The following is an 18,364-nucleotide window of genomic DNA, read 5'->3' as shown; positions in this document are numbered from 1 at the left end:
GGCCTGGGTGAGGAGATATATGTTGGTAGTCACTGGTCATTTTCTCCTCATTCCAGTTTTTTATGCTTTCCCATCTCTACCTGAGGACCAGGCCTGGGATTTAGAAAGGACTTATGATGCGCACTATTGGATAATCTTTGGACACAAAGCTAGACCTTTACTTCTTTAGTGAAATTAATTCCACCATCATTATAAGTTTTCAGTAGAAAAGAGAATTCTGCTATTTTTTTCCACTTTGAGTTGTAAGTTGACTCTTCTTTTCCAGTTAATTCTTAAATTCATTATTATCTTATTCATTTTTGTCTTAAATTCTAAAAGAGGGGATATGATGTCTTCCCATGGACATTCATTTATGCTGTGTCTGTAGAGATTACCAGTGACTTTCAAAAACAAATCTTCTTTGGAGGATGCTTTTCAGGTCTGTGATACTAAGTGTATATGAACAACACAAAAACACTATAAATGGAAGATCTAATTGATTTGTAGAGGATGTGTGTGTATTTGTGTGTGTATTTTAAGATCAACTAAGAGTGAGTCACTTTAAATTATTCTTAGAGACTAATTTAAATAAATAAGCATAAAAGAAAACCAAGGAAGGAAAAGGATCTAGAACTAGGAAACATATTCTAAAGGAAAGTTTTAGTAAATGGAATGCCATTCAATGATTACCTATAAAGCAAACTAGAAAACAGCATTTGAAGAAGGGGGTACCCACATGACAAATACGTGATACTGCATTGAGAAACCAGGAATTGGAACAATCTGTTCCCCCTATCAATAGCAGTACTACACAAACTAAAAGGCATATGCTATTAGGCAGACAGAAAAAGTCATTCTCTTTATTTGCTGGAAAAGTGAGTAGTGGGTATGTGAGCAGAGAGTACTTTGTAGTGTTCTGTTCTTTATTCTAGCCATGGAAGAGGTAACTGAAAATGTCTAAACATTATCAGCTGTTCCTTAATCAAAACCCATATAATATTGTGTATGTAAGACTTCACACTCAAAATTCAGAAGTAAATGAAAGGTTAATATTTATAAAATATTAAGAGAATGAAATACTGTGGGCGTTACAAGATGTTAGAAATAAATTTTTTAAAGTAAAAGCCTGACAGGAAATAAGAAACAAATGTGTACTTTAATGCCTGCATAAAAGAAAAAACAAGCTCTCAAATATAAAATAAACAGAGAAATATTCCCTAACTATACACATTTTGCTTTGGATAAAACTATTGTATTCAGAAGAATAGTTAACAGGATTTGGAAAAACTCCAGAAATGATTCAGGACTTCTCAAGTATTTTGTGTTGTTCTACTAAATATACGTAAATTCTAAACAAGGACATGCCACATTTTTTATTTTCGTTATGTTAGTTGTTCTAAGAAACATTTGTTTTATTGACTTTTGTGTATTTCTTAGGATCAGATTAATGGTTGTCAAAAAAACCATGCCAAGTTTTCATAATTTAGCCTGCTGAGCATTACAATAATACACATTTTTTAAAGTAATTTAATATTTTATTTATTTATTTTTGGCTGGGTTGTGTCTTTGTTGCTCTGCTCAGACTTTCTCTAGTTGCGGTGAATGGGGGCTACTCTTTGTTGTGGTGCACGGGCTTCTTATTGCGGTGGCTTCTCTTGTTGCAGAGCACGGGCTCTAGGCGCACGGGCTTCAGTAGTTGCGGCACGCGGGCTCAGTAGTTGTTGTTCGCGGGCTGTAGAGCGCGGGCTCAGTAGTTGTGGCACACAGGCTTAGTTGCTCTGCGGCATGTGGGATCTTCCCAGACCAGGGCTCGAACCCATGTGCCCTGCATTGGCAGGCGGATTCTAAACCACTGCGCCACCAGGGAAGTCCAATAATACACATTTTTAAAAGATGATGTCCAAACCCATCAGTTAACACAAGTGGAAGGCCATTACATTTGAAAGCATGATTGTCATTATGGTGTCCATGATCTTAAACAAACACACACACACACACACACACACACACACACACACACACACACACACCCCGTATGGAATATGTAGCAAATGTCATAGCAAGATTATGAATGTTGGATTATGAATGGTGGATAGGTTAAATGCAAATCATTACTCAGATTATGACATCCCACTAGGTCCCAAAAGTTAAGTAAAGAATCTGATTTTAAGGGGAAAACATTATCAGGAGACACTTACAGAACAGTATCAAGAAATCAATATGTTTATTTGGACAATCAGCCAAACAGGCTGAGGATTCTTAGATATGTCTGGTTGTTCCAGGAGTCTTAACAGTCATGTCAGGATTCCCTGTAATTGATTGACAAGAGTAGTTAAAATAATGCCGGTCCATTGACCATTTGTAATTATCAGATTGGGTAATTGTAGATTAAAGCAGTTTGGGCTCCCGTTTTATTCAATACTATAAGAATGGTTGTGCAACAATGTTAATGCATTTAATGCCTGTGAGTTTTGTATATTTTACCACGATAAAAGGCCTAAAAGTGCTATAAATATGTAGTCTAGCTGTAAATACAATGCTTCTAGCCTTCTGTGGAAGTTTCTCATCTCACTTTGGTACAAATATAATCTTAAGTATCTAAGTTCCAGTATTCCCATGAAAATATACATACATGTTTCCATGTGAGGGATGTAGTAAGTCTGTGTCATATTTTTGCAGAGACCAGCAGTGAATATAAAAGACTGAGTTCATGTGCCAGCTTGGATTACTTACAATCTGGAGAAAACACATACTTTCATATGTTTTTGAATTATTCATAATGTAAGTTCCAGGTTGTAATTAAAAAATGGGACTCCATCTGTAGTGTTCTAACTTGTAGAATTCTATAGTAGATTTCTTTCCTTCTACGAGGAACTGCTATACTTTTTCTTCCTAAACATCTACTTCCCGTTTGTTTTAATTATGCAACATTCATCAAGAAAAGTTGGTACCATTCAGAAATAATTTCTGACATTTATAACAAGGAAGAATAGCAGCTGATTTAATTAATGATAAGTAATGCTGCATTGTAAAGTTTGAAAAATCTACCACTTTGGTGAATGGGGGTGGGTGAATGGCATGCAAACTGCTTCTGCATATTGGATTTCAGTATTGTATTACTTATAGCACTAAGTGATTGTTCCATCTGTGTTGGGAATGTTCTCCTATTGCTTCTAGTCATTTAAATAAGCAGGATACTTTTATTATGGCAAATGATACTTATGGTATTAGCAGAACAATTCAATCTTTTAGATGTCTGAGTTTTTAATTCAAGACCATCCAGATGAAACTCTTAAGGATCAAGCTGATGGGGTGGGAAGACAGACATAATAATAAACGTGTGTCAATTGTAATAATACAGTGTAAGGAATATAATTTTTAAATTTATATTTTATAAAAATGTCAGTTGCCAGATTATAAAAAAGTCGTTAAGCGCTTATTATTGCTTTTCTACTTTTCTTTCTTCCACAAGAGATTCTATGTGTTAAAATTCATTGGAAAAGTATAGTAAACTTGAAGCTTTAAAATTACTATATAATATAATATTTTACATTCAGGTTGATAAAGAACAGTTATCATCTGGATCTTATCAAGATAACCTAGAAAGTGACTTATTATTCTTGTTACATAAAGATGAATACAACATAAATAAGTTGTTATTTGTAATGAAAAATGGAACACACAGATGGATGTAGAAGTAGATAAATAGCTAGATAAAAAGGCACAATTTTAAGGTGAACAGATTTTCATAAAACTTGTTTCAAACTATTTAGCTTTTATAGTATAGGGTTGAGTGGAATAAGTTAATGTATATGATATTATTTTATTACCATTTTATCAGTTAGTAATATGTATAATCTTGCATCAATGTATTTTGAGTAATATTGCTAGTATTTACCATTACTATTATTCCTTAAGATGAATTTAAAAATTAACCACAACTTATTTTATTTGAATTTTCATACAGCTAAACAACAGCAGATCTCCTAACAATGAGGATTTCTTAATATACAATACTTGGAGGGCAGAATAGTTTTACAGTCTTTTTGTTTATAATGGCCTAGTTTCTGTTGTAGTGATTAAGTTGTATTTTGAGTTCATCTTCAGTAGTGTATTGCCAGCATTGTAGATGAAGTAAAAATGTTCATTTAACAGATCTCTACATGCCATTCTTCTGTTTTAAACTCTATTAAAGACTATAAAAACTACTGAGTGAATTTGTGCTTTTAGAATTTTTTAAAGCTATTTCGGATACTTAATACCTGATATAACTTAAAATCCACAGTTTCATCCTAAACTTAATAAGCTTGGAAAATAGCTTTTCTTTAGCCATGTGAAAAGATATATACATTTTACCATAAAAATTATTTCTGCATCTGAATTGCATAGAAATAGAGTACCTCCAATGTTCAGAATATGTACTCAACAGTTAAGAAATGATTATGTTTATCTATTAATGCTGTTCTCTTTACAGTTTTTTGTAGTGTCACAAATCTGGAAATGATGTCTTTATGACTGAAAATGAGAGCATAGACCCTAGCCACTGTATCTGATTACCAAAAGGTCATTTGTAAACAGATCCACAATGTAGAATTAAACTAGTGTACCTTCAAAGTATTTTGATAGAAAGAAACTATACTAATAGGAGTTATTTTTCTTTCCTTCAATTGGTCATTTATACAAATAAAGAGTTTTATGTTGTAAAAATTAAGATGAATATCAGCAGAAAAACAAGACATTCAAATACAATCATATATCTGTGTTATGTAACATCAGAAGATGAGAATTAAAACCCATTAACAATAAATGCATACTTCTTTATCAATAGATAAAGTTATAGTATCTCAGATGGGTCTCTACTTGAAATCTCTCCCAGTGTCTAATTTAGCCCCAATTACAATGAATAAACATTCAGCTAAACAAAACACGTGCTTTAAGATGGTGCTTAATGCTAGCAATCTAGTCTGGTATAATGCCAGTGGCAGAGAAGCCTAAATAGGAAATTCATTAATTCTGCTCTGTTTACCATTTTATTGTCAACTCTGATCATTAAGATGATCTATCTTGACTACTCTAGTTACTGCATGAAAGTGAATCATAATACAATTGAATTTAATCAGTATATCAAAATTTTTTATTTGTGCCTTTTCTAGAAAGAGTAAATATGTTGACCCATTGCTATCTAGAATGAAGATGAATTTATATTTCATTTTAATTATATATCTCTCTAATTAATTTGCTTTTGAGAGCTGTTTTGTTACACAGAAACATTTTGTTACTTAAACACTTTACATTTTTACTGAAAACTTTCACATCTGTGTTCCATTTTTCCCTAAACAAATTGTATTATTTTTCAGAGATCTTGCCTTGAAATGAATTGCATCTACAACATTCCCACATTGAACCAGTCTAATAATTAGTGTGAGCTTGACATTTGTTAGATATTATTGAACATATGAATAAATAGACAATATAAATCTTACATGTATAAGGAAGGGGAAAATAAGGAATTTAAATAATTTGTATTATGATTTCAAAGTTTGCTCTGATTATTAAGCATTGTTTAAATTTCCTAGATAACTAAAAGAGATTAGGGATGGATTCATTCTAGGAAGCTGTTCAAGTTATTGTTTCAGCTGGGTCAAAAGCCCAGTTCTTGAGAACTGCCAGACTTGGAATTCTGAATTCATTAAACCAATATGGTAGTGAAGTGACCTTCAACTTCCCAGCAGAGTTTAGAGGGAATATAAACAGAGAAAGGAGAACTGGTTCATTCAATATTTATTCAACATGGAGTTTCCCACATATGCTTGTCACAGGCTCTGGAAAAAATGGTGAACACAAATAGCCCCTCTTTTTACTTCATGGAACTTGCACCTGCTGAATTAGGCACTAATCCAAACAGTTACAAAAGCAAATCTAGCATTGCTGTTGTTATAAGAGCTTTATAAGAGAAGAGCTTTGTGCTATGAGAACCTCTAATAGGATTTGCTGTAGCAGGGACATAATGAAATTCTCTTCGAGATACACTTTAGATAATAGCATAAGGATAAGTAGTAGTTAACTTAAAGTGGAGTGAAGGATTGGGGGTGGGGCAGAGTATCACTGAATATCCCATATCAGAAAGAGAGCATGGTTTATTTGAGAAGCCTGAAAAAGACATATATAGCTGAATTAAATGAAGAGTTTTGTTTAATATGAAATCCCCAAAATAGGTTAAGAACCAGATATGCAAAACTATTCACAAAGGACTATACAAAATTTTACTTTTCACTAAAAGCAATGTGCTCATATAAGCCAGTTCTGAATGGTTATGGGCATGATTATGAAACCACTATATTTGTGTTTTTAAAAGTTCTTTCTCGCTACGGAATAAAGAATAGAAGATATTCAGTGTATGTGATTTGGCTATATATAAAACTATTGCAGTAGTTCAGACCCATAATGAGGGAAGTTTGAACTTGAGTAAGGATGTTCAAGATGGAGAGAAGACCATGAATTCGGGGATAGGGGTAGTCATCATGACTGGGGGATAACTAGAACTGGAGAGTAAAGGTGGAAAAGGTGTCAAGGATGATTTTCATTATTTCCTGTGTATAGCAGTGCCTGTGACCTGAGACAATCAACACTGAAAGAGGACTAATCTGAGTTTACTATGTTATAAATACTTTGATTTGTCTCAAAATAGTAGCTTTATTTGTTTTGTTTTGTTTTTGCATAGTGTTTGAAGGTGGCAAAAGTAGTGGATTATGTAGAAGGATCCAGTAAATTTGGCAAATTCTTGATTTTACCCCATGTTTCCATGTACGTCATTCCTTAGGTTTCAAGGAAGAAAGCTATTTTTACTTCTAAAAAAATGTGGGAAAAAGGTATCTAGATCAAAGGAGTAGAATGCAAAAAGAAAATAAAATTAATAAACTTAAGGAATTAATACCTTGGTAAATTTAATTAAGTTTTATGTTCAGATATTGGAGTTTTGCTTAAAATTGTGTAACACAACACAATAGAACAATAAGCAAGTTCCAAGCCTAGTTAAAATATTGTAACTTGTTTAGTTTGTTTTCTAGTAGTGTACAGAATTATTCTAAAATGTGCAGAAAAATAAAATAGCCGAGTATGCATATTACATAGAGAAAAATAGGCATTTTATTTCAAATAAATTTCAAATAAGCAAAGGGGAATACTTACATAGGTAAGGAGGTATTTATATAAGTATGTAGGTAGGTAGGTAGATGTAACAAAACCAATGGAAGGCAAGAAAGAAAATGTAAATCAAGCATAGTTACTACATGAGCACTACAAATAAAGTGGTAGAAATACAAGAAGTATATTAGTAATTCCATTAATTGTAAAAGTAACTCATAAGTAAAGCCACAGTTTTAATTTTTTAAAATGTATAATAGTTTAGCTACACCTGAAATAATGTCAGTAGAAGTATTGAAAACAAAGGACAGAAAAAAGCTACTTCAGGCAAACATAACCAAAAGTAACTCATATATCAATATTGTTATCATACAAAATAGTATTTAAGGCTACATTACTAATGATGAAAGTAACAAAACACCAACAATAATCATTAATACAATTTCATCTAACAAGATAGTCACATAAAGCTGAAAATTAAAGAAGAAATTGGTGAGCTGGACAATCACAGTGGGCATTTTAAACATGTTTCATTCAGAAACTGATAAATCAAGCAACAACAACAAAAAAGTTAGTAGGTATATAAAAGATTTAAAGAACACAATTTTAAGGTTGACCTAGTAGATGCTCACATAATTACATAAAATATTTATTTTTGAAAAGCACTTAAGGAAAAGTATAAATATTAATAACTTAAAGTATTTGTCTAAACCTCAAAATTTTCAAAAAACTGTTATCATATGCCAAACTCAAACTTTTCAAATCTGGAAAACAGACTTTTGAATCCTGATCAAAATAAGTGAAACTCTTCTTCTAATAGATTAATTTTAGCCTCTTACTCAAAATTAATTTTCAATGGGAACATTATTGTTAATATTTGTATTTTAATGGTAAATATGTATCTTTGATAATCCTATTTTCAATGTCCTCTTAGTCCAGTTCATCTCATTTAGAATTAATGGTACAGAATTGTGGCATTTCTATTGCATGTTGGTGGTACATACACATGAGTTTCTTTTTGGTGTATACCTAGAAATATAATGGCTCAGTGCAGGGTATGTACACATTCAAGTTTATCAGGGAGTGTTTTCCAAAGAGACTATACTAGCTACTCTCTAAACTACAGTAGGTTGGAGTCTTTGTGGTGTTATATATCTACTAACACTTGTTATATATTTGAATTTTTCCTTATTTGGTATATGTGGATTGGAATCCCATCTTGGTTTTAATTTTCCTTTCCCATATTTACATTATCTTGATTGTTTGACATTTATATTTATTGTATATTTGAGTGTTCCTAATTTGTGAAAATAAATGTATTTTGCCTATTGATATTATTCACGTGTTCATTGCCATATTGAGTTATGTCTTGTTGCTGTTGACTTAGAGGCATCCTTTAAATGCTCATGTTATAATTCTTTGTTGATTTTATGTGTTGAAAATAAATTCACTAATTTAGGCATTATTATTTGCTTTATTGTGCTTATATTTACCAATATTTTTCTTGTATTTCTTGCTTTCTGCAAGTTGATTGAAAAATTATTCCCTAACCAGAAGTAGTAGAGTCTTCCATGTCTGCATTTTCTAATATGGTAACCGCTAGCATATGTAACTACTTAAATTTAAATTTAAATAAACTAAAGTGGAATATCAATTCTTAGTAGCACTAGCCACATTTCAAGTGCCTAGTAGCCTGTGGTTAGTGGTTACCATATTGAGCAGAGTAAATTAGAATATTTCCATTACCACAAAAAAATTCTATTGAGCAGAGCCGTTTTATTCTATCTTGTCAGAATTAAATTTTCTTTTGTTTTATTTATTTTTTGCCTTCACAGTTATGTGATTGGAACTTCATTGAATCTGTATATAGCTCACTCCTTAGGACTGTCAGTCATGTTCAAAAACGGTTGTGAGAGAACAAATATAAAAGACTTTGACTTCAGCATAAAATATATTTTTGGTAGTTGCTGTGTGTGTGTGTGTGCGTGCGTGCGTGCGCGCGCGCGTGCGTGCGCGTTTAAAGACCATTATTGCGTTAAAATTTTTCCTTTCTAGTCTGTTTCTTGGACCTGAAACAGCATTTTTTCAACATTCCAATAGAAATTATGTTTGTCCACTTACATTTAGGGTGACTAATGTTATATTTGAACTTATTTCTATAATCTTATAATGTGCTATTTCTTTTCTAAACTTTTTCTGGTCCTCCTCCTACTTCCTCTTGCTTTGTTTTGAATTGGATAAGTTTTTTAAATTTATTTTTATATTATTTAATTATGTAGAAGTTATGTATTTCTTTTATTATTTTGTTGGTTTTTCTAGGTACATTATACCCTGATTTTACTTAACACATCCAAATGTAACTAATGGTTTTTCTTCATCTCAGATAATAAAAGGGTCTTAGAATCATTTAACTTTGCCCTTTAGCCCTCATCCTGGCCCCCATCTAGATTGTCTGTTATTGCTGTCTAGGATTTAAGTTCTAACCTGCTTCTCCAAATTAGACATGAGTATTGCTTCATAAAATAAATGATTGTTTAAATTATTTACAGACACATTTTCCTATCTGTTAACTCAAGATTTCTTCTTGCGTTTAATAGCTTAACTTGTGGCCAGTTTTTCTCTTCCTGAAAAATGCTTCTTAAAATTTACTTTAGTGAGTATATTGTTTAATTAAACTCTAGTTTTTCCATTTTTGTCTGAAAATATCTTTATATTTAAGTCATCCATAAAGGTAGTTTTGCTATGTAAAGATTTTTGATTGGCAGTTGTTTACCTCATCTCATTAAGGATATTTCTTCAATGTCTTCTACCTTCTGTTGTTCCTAGTGACAAATCACTGGCCAGTTTAATTACTTTCTCTTTGAAGCTGCTTTATATTTTCTTATTGGCTTTTCTTAATGTCTCTTTGCCTCTGCTTTTCTGCCATTTCACTATGGTATGTCTAGATGTGGATTTCTCATTAATTAGCCTGATTGGGAATGAATGACTCCCAGATCTGATTGACATCTTTCAAATTTTCTGGAAAGCATTCAGCTATTATCTCTTTGAATATTGCCTTGTTATTGCCTTCCAGAGCTCTGTTTAGATGTATGTTAAGACTTCTCACTATTTCTTCAATGTAATGTAGTCTGTCTTTATATGTCTAGGCAGAAATATAAATAATTTCTTTGGGTCATTTTTCCAGTTCACTGATTCGTTCATCAGTTCTATGTAAACTACTGCTTCATCTATCCGTTAAAAAAATCTAGTTATAATTTAAAGATATAGAAATTGCAGTTGTTTTGAAATTTTGCTTTTATTTCTTTAGAAAAAAATCTGTTTATTTTTATTAAATTTGTTTTTAATAATTGCAGTAGTTGAAATCTTTGTGTGTCTATTTCTGCTGTTGTTTATATTAATTTTTATGCATGGTGCCTTCTCTATTTGTGTGCATGTGTGTATATGTATGAAGGTATTTTTTTTTCTCTGTTGATTTGTTTCCTATTATAATGAGGTACTAATTTTCTTTTGAACTTCATTTATTGGCATTTTTTATGTCCTGAGTTGAAGTTGAATTCGTATGGTGTTTGCTTCTGTCTGCCAACTTGGGACAATTTTAAATTAAATTCTTTCAAATAGCTTAGTTTTGGAACATGCCCTGTAAAGTGAATATTGACACTTTTGGAGGATTAAAGTTTCAAATGATACATATAATTTTTCTTTTCCCCTTCGTGCAATATCAAGACAGATATTGGCAGTATTCCAGTCTGTCAACATTTAGAAATGTCAGTTTGAGAAGGGTTGGGAAAGGAATATTCTACTTCTTGTCCTCCCTTGTTTGTTTGTTTTAGTCCAGCTGGACTAAACTAAATATAAAATAAACTAAGTATGTTCCAGCTCAACTGAAAATTTCTTGTTATGTTCCACACCTTAGGTGCTACAGTTCCTGTCTTCTGTAATCTATATGGTGTTAAAGCTGTGGCTCAAGATCTTAGGTTTTGTAGAAAACACTCAGTGAGAATGCTGGCATTGGTACTTGCTTACTTCCTGGGTACCTGGTTTCCAATTTTTTGATCTCTTTATTGTCTTTATGTTCATGGTAATTCATCACTGAATTTAAAATTATTTCCAATTTAAAAAATTTTATCCAGTGTATTAGTTACCTCAGCCAGTAATTAACATTAATCTCTAAATATATATTTTCCTATAACAGAAATTATAACATAAATTCCACTATCTAAAATTTTTATACTAGACTTTTCCTGTTTCAGTTGTATGCTTACACTTATTGCATGTATCAAACCTACAAATAAACATTTAAAAAAATACGTGATGTAGACATTGTTATTGAAAACAAAATTTTAAAATTTAATCCATTTTTTGAGAAAATTGATTTTCTCTTTGCAAATTATAGGGTGATTCTTGAAGTTTTTCCCCAGGTCCAGAGAAACGTGAATTTAGAGAAACAATTTAAGCACTGACTTTTAAAAATTTGGTCCGATATTTTGTTCTTTTTACTATACTAACTTACATTACATGATCACTATGGCAACGAGATACTTAGAAAATTTAAAAATATAAGTTACTGAAGCCACCGCAATAGGTTGTACTTAAGAGACTAACCATTAAAATTGTCCACAAAATAAATTGCCAAATAAATTGTGAGGAATAAAATAAATAGCAAAATCAAAATAATTAGTCTCATGCTAAATTATATAATTTGCACTAAATACTTTTCTTTTTGAACCATATGTCATGTTATGGGAAAAAATTGAACGAGAATTATTTTCAAAACCTTAATTTCCAATGCATATCAGTTCATTTAAATTAATAATTTTATAATTTGTTAACCTAAGGATCTCACTTGCAAGAACTTTTCAGAAGTAAAGAATTCAAAACATTAAATTTTATGCATAAACATAGGTGTAGTATTAACTATATTAGCATACCTGAAAAAGAATCTGTATGCCAGGGATTTTATTAAGTATCCCTTAACACATCAAATTTAAATTTAGCCATGAAAATTATATGTGTAACGAATATGTAGCAACCTGAACAGTTATATAATGTTAGTAATATAATATTTAGGAAAGAGGAAACATTTTAAATGTAAGATATGCTTGCATATGAACTGACAAGAAGAAAACAAAAAGGAGTGAAAATATTTATGTTGGCGTGGTGAAATTGTGTATGCTTTTACAGCATGCTTCATGTATTTTTATTCTGTTCTTATAATCAAGACAACCTTAGCATGTTATGTCTAAATCAAGAGAAACTTAATCAAGATTTACTGTTTTATTAAATATCCACATAGAATTATAAACATCTATTCTAAATTGGTTAGCTTACAAATTTATATGATGATGTAGCATAATTTTACATGTGAGCCAGCTATCATTTCTATAATATATGGTCTTCAGGCCAACTCATAAAATCAAATTTCCAAAATTAAAGATCTAGGGAAAATTTCCTTCATTTTCAAAACTATATGTTGAAATTTTAAAATAAATAGATGACCAAAAGAAATGAATTCAGGATACTGGGAGTTGTTAGATGAGCAAAAAATAGAAAAGAGTTGCATAAAATTATAAAACTCTTACTTCAAAGTACAATTTCAATTTTATGTACCATTAATATGGAAAACCTATTGATGTCCATTAATCATAATTGCTATAAACTATTATAATATTATTCAAAGCATCAATATTAAAAAAAATAAATTCAGGGCATTAATCTCTAATATGTCTGTTGATAGTAATTGCATTGAATATTCTGAAGTTGCTTCTTGGACTGAATATCAAATGACTTTACTGAATATGTGTGTTCTTTTGAGCACAGAAGGAAAGAATATGTGTAGGGTGTGTAGTGTGATTATTAGTTTTGGTTTACTGAACATTTATGATGGCGGCATTATGCTGGGTGCTGTGGATATGAGGGTAAATTATCTCTTAAGGAATTTACAAGTAGGAAGCAGTCACAAAATAGGAATAATATTTGGTCTGAAATCAATATATTAAAAAATGTTTTCAAGCAATTTCTGGCTAAAATAATGACTGAAAAGCCGTGTTGGTCTTTCAGGACCCATTTAGTCTTTTTTGAATCACTTCTTTATTGCTTAGTGGTTCTTTCAGTCTCTCATTTTTAACTATCAGGTTCTCTGCACTGCAGCAGGTGCCAGTGAACTCAAGATAAAATCTAAGTGACTGATAAGGACTGGTATGTTACATTCCTAAGGGATTTTTCTACTTCTCCTAGATTTATAGTTTTTTTTTTTTTTTTTTTTTTACAACTAAACAAGATCCTAGGATAATTTATTCAACTTCTATTCAGAAATTTGAATACTGAGGTCCAGAGAGAGGGTGTGACTTGTCCAAAGTCATTAGCTATTAAGTCATAGAAGGAGGAACTCTCCATTCTCCATTTTAGTATGGGTAAGAACACTAAGCTAAACACCTCCTCCTGATTATTTACAAGAACGTCTTGATGCCAGACACTTTCTTTAACCTCTTACTTCTTCAAAGGAATAATGTATAGAAATATAGGAAGGTGTAATACAACCCTTTATGTGTTTTCTGTTCCAGGTTAAAAAAAAAAAAAAGTGATCCAAAATTCTTTCCATTATAAAACAATTGGTTTTAAATGCAACCCTACACAAAAGTAATATTAAAAGAAAGTTCTAAAGATATAAAAATCCAAGGTTTAGTCTACTCATCTATCACTTATAGTGGAAGCAGTGCAACTAATGATCCATTCATCATTTTGAAAATCTACTTCCAGTATATTAGGCTGCTAAATGCCTCAAGATCCAAGGGACTGGAATGAGGCTATTGTATTAAAATAAAGTACTTTAAAGTTGGAAAGTGCGAGAAATAAAGTCTTTACAATTTTCAAGAGCTATTGAGGAATTTATAAGTACATTTTAAAACACAGAATACATAAATGAAATAAGCCATTTAAAAATAATTTTTAAAATGTTTGACTAAAATTAATTAAAACATGAAAGAGAAGTATTTTATGGTATTCTTTACAAATTAGATTTAAGAAATATGTGATACAATGTTGTGAAGATATATTTTTAGCCTTTGGAAACATTCTAATAACTGTATCACTGTTGAATTAAAACATACTGAAATTTGATATGACCTTAGATCATTTTTAAAAGTAGTGCTGGATTGTATGTTAATATATTGAATATATATTTTAAAAATATTAGCAGCCATCCAAGTATCTCAAACCAACCTGTAAGCCTTGTACATGGCTGGATTTCTGTGAAATATTGTGTCTTTAGGCAGTGAAAACAAACTATTTATCTAAGCAGAGCGTGGAAGGAGTCTGCACCTCCTTCCACTGCCCTGTCTCCCAGGGAAAACAAAACAATACTGGCAAACAAACATCAGGAATATATTCCAAACTAAATATAGGGGCTTTGGAGTTACCCATTATTGCACTAGCTTTCAAAACTGTAAATATGTTAAAGTGCAAAATATGGTGCCTGCTTCATTAGTACATTATTCTAGGTAATAATATTAACAGCCACTTTAACTATAACTGATTCTGCATTATTTAATAAGACTTATTTAATGCTAAATTTGGGGGCTCTTTCAATATATTGAACAATTAGGATAACACTGTCACTGGTCAAATAAAATAGATATGGTGAGCATTATAACCTATGCTTGGTACATAGTTAATATCAAGGTTGAAGGTAGAGATTTATCCACATTTTTCCAGATAAATTAAATGAAACTTGGGAAACAGTAATCACATTGTTAAATTGATAAGTTGAATTTTAATCTACAGGTTTCTATTTTTCCCATCCAAAAAATGGATAATTTTGGCTTATGAAACAAAAAACCAAAACCAAACCAAAACAAAACAGTTTTCTGTATTGAAATAAAGGCAAATAGTATATTAAACTAGCAAGAATTTAACTTGTTAACCCTCTGAGGCAGGACACTTGGATTTGGAGAATATAGATATAAAGTTATTTAGATCAAGAAAATTGATTCCTATGAAAAGGATTGAAGTAGATGAAGCGCTAGCATATAGAAGCAGGCATATAAAGTCGAGTAAAATATAAAGATACAAAAGCTCACTGCTTGCCTTAGAAACATTACTAAGTAATAATAGAATATCAGACTTGACAAGACAGTTAAATATCCACACTGGTGTTAGAAACTGGATACTTTTACAAGTGGTTAGTAGGAATATATAATGATACATCATTTTTGCAATCAAATAAGGAAGTATCTATCAAAAATGTTAAATGTTCATACACTTTACTACAGTAATTCTATTTGTAACAAATTTTGACTAGTATTCTCTAGCAAGGTATAAATATTACATAGTTTCATATTTTTAATCAGTGAGTTCAACTATATTCTGCTGTATTAGTCTTCACTCCCCTTTAATGACTACGTTGGCAGATTCTACTACGTTTGGTAACTTTTAGTTATACTAAATATCATTTAGTTTTTATTGTCAATCTTACATTCACATATAATCTCCAGACTACCTTATTTCATCTTACTAAACCTCAGCAGATCCAATTCAATTGAGTAGGAGAAGGGAAGGGGAAAAGAAAAGAGATAAGTATCCCTTTCCTTGTCTGGCCAAAATTGTAGCCTTTTAGTCATATATGACTCTTTTCAGTCTTAACATTGACTACCTATAACATGCCTCTGTGTAGCAGATACACTGGATATTGGGACTGAACTCTTAGAAAGATAATGTTTGGTTGTTTTATTGCATGATCCTCTGATATAGGACATCCAAAGGAAGCTTAACCTTTTTTGCCTGACCTCAGCTTTGCTTACCTGGAGCCCTTCCTGAAACATCTTCCTATAGACAACCTTCTTGGGTAAAGCTTCAGAAAGGTGGCTCAAGTCCCATTTCCTTCCATGGTGTCTACTGGACTAACAGGAAACTTATCCTGCATTGCTATTCCCAACAGTAAGCTTGTAAAACTACGTCTGTTCCGCCCCGTTTCTATCCTGCTACCTTTCTTAACTCTACTTTCTGTAATCAGGGGCAAATAAATGGTTCTACTGCTTAAGCAGAATTCTCACCTGGGAAGAGAGTGTCAGTTCTTCCATCTAGCAAATATCCCCGATCTGTGTAAGTGATTCTTTTGGGATTTTTCCTTAAAGTGAGAGGCTACAGAAGAGCTAGTTGGGGATCCCCTCATTAGGATTACAATATTTCCTACCAGGCATAGGAGACCACAACACTTCCTCCCTTCCTCAGTTCTTCATTTAGATAAACTGGATGAATGGAAAGGGGTAAATGTGGGTTTGAATAATAAAATAAACTTATTCAAGTAGGGCCTTGAATGGCTATATGTAGCCGTAAATGTTGGTTATACTTCAGATTATAAGGTTGTTATGTTTCTTGTTTTGAGGACTAAAAATCCTACTCATCCTGATACTACTCTTGCAACCTAACCTAAGAATATAACCACACATGTACACAAAGACATTGAAACAAATCTATACATTTTAACACATTTTTTTTGTAGAAACAAAACAAGTAAAATAAAATAATGTAAAGTAAAAATAACCTGAATGTTTAATATGAGAGGATGAGTTGAAGTTAGCTTTACTCCAAACTTTGGAATTACCCCCTCATCCCCATTTGAATGTGTCCCATCCAAGCTCTAGGATGGACCCTAGCAATGTGTTCATATAGCCATATGTTTGTAAAATTTGCAATAGTAAACTATTTAACTGCAGTTGGTTAAGACTATTTTTCATTTTCAACTTCCCCAAAATATAGGTAGTACCTTAGTATATCTGACATTTCTTGTGCTGTGTAAAGTCTGATGGTTCTAGAAAAAACAACATGAAAAATCATCAATAATAGCGAAATGGACTGAGGATAAAGTATTGAAATTATAAAAGTGATATTCCCCAAATTTCAAATTCTTCAATAAGTCAGTTGATAAGAATAAATTGCTTACAGGGGCTTCCCTGGTGGCGCAGTGGCTGAGAATCTGCCTGCCAATGCAGGGGACACGGGTTCGAGCCCTGGTCTGGGAGGATCCCACATGCTGCGGAGCAACTAAGCCCGTGTGCCACAACTACTGAGCCTGCGCGTCTGGAGCCTGTGCTCCGCAACAAGAGAGGCCGCCATAGTGAGAGGCCTGCGCACCGCGATGAAGAGTGGCCCCCGCTTGCCACAACTAGAGAAAGCCCTCGCACAGAAATGAAGACCCAACACAGCCAAAAAAAAAAAAATTGCTTACAGAATTGTGTAGTTCAACACAATGTAGCAATAATTCACAAATTAACTTTAATTACTCTTTTGTATTCATTTTAATTACTCTTTAATTCATTTAAATTATTCCTTATTTCTGATAAATTTTGTATATTTTAAACAATTATCGATCATACCCAAATTCAGTTACAATAGAACACCCTTAATCTGGTGGAAGAGAAAGAGAACATTTAATCTGTGTGTTAGGAATGATAATAGCCTCACAGATGTCCACATATTAATCCCTGAAACCTGTGAATATATTACCTTGTATGAGAAAAGTGACTTTACATATGTGATTAAATTAATGATCTTCAGATGGGAGATTGTCCTGGAATATCTGGATGGGCCCAATGTGATCACAAGGGTCCTTATAGGAAAAGGAGACAGGAGAATCAGAGGCAGAGAAGGAGATAAGATGACACAAGCAGATGTGAGTGAAAGAGAGAGAGACAGACAGAGACAGAGAGAGAATTGAAGATGCTGAACTGCTGGTTTTAAAGATGGAGGCAAGAGGTTCAGGTGGCCTGTTTCCTCTAGAAACAGGAAAACACAAGGAAATGGGTTCTCCCCAAGCTTTTGGAAAGAACACAGCTGTGCCAACACTTTGATATAAGCTAAATAAACCTACTTTGGACTTCTGACTTCCAGAATTGTGAGGTAATACATTTGTGTTGTTTCAAGCAACTAAGGTTGTGGTAATTTGTTGCAGCAGCAACAGGAAACTAATAAAAATTGAAAGAAAATATTTGTGGTATTTGTCAGCATTAAATTTCAGTTATTGTTTATGTTCTTCTGAAGACTAATATCCACTTTGTTTGAAGTTTATTAGTCATTTTCTATTCTTTTTCTTTAAAGAAAAAAGAAATGCTGTGTAAACATGAGACCAACAGAAAGTGGATCTTCCCTTGCATAGAAAAGTGGTTAAATTTTACAGCATCATTTTCTTCTTTTGAAATAATTAAATATAGTGTTCTGTTTATCATAGATTTTTATACTTTAAGAAGTA

General features: G+C 32.1%; 1 protein-coding gene across 1 annotated transcript in view; it reads left to right on the top strand.

The window, feature by feature from the left end:
* Window positions 1-18,364, top strand: part of ZNF804A (zinc finger protein 804A) — a 303,065-nt gene that overhangs the window by 23,461 nt on the left and 261,240 nt on the right. The window lies entirely within an intron of this gene.

The sequence above is a fragment of the Eschrichtius robustus genome, chromosome 5 (genome assembly GCF_028021215.1).
Source record: "Eschrichtius robustus isolate mEscRob2 chromosome 5, mEscRob2.pri, whole genome shotgun sequence".
In the NCBI taxonomy this organism is placed as follows: Eukaryota; Metazoa; Chordata; class Mammalia; order Artiodactyla; family Eschrichtiidae; genus Eschrichtius; species Eschrichtius robustus.
Note: the sequence above shows the minus strand (reverse complement) of the source record. Positions and strands in the feature narration are given on the sequence as shown.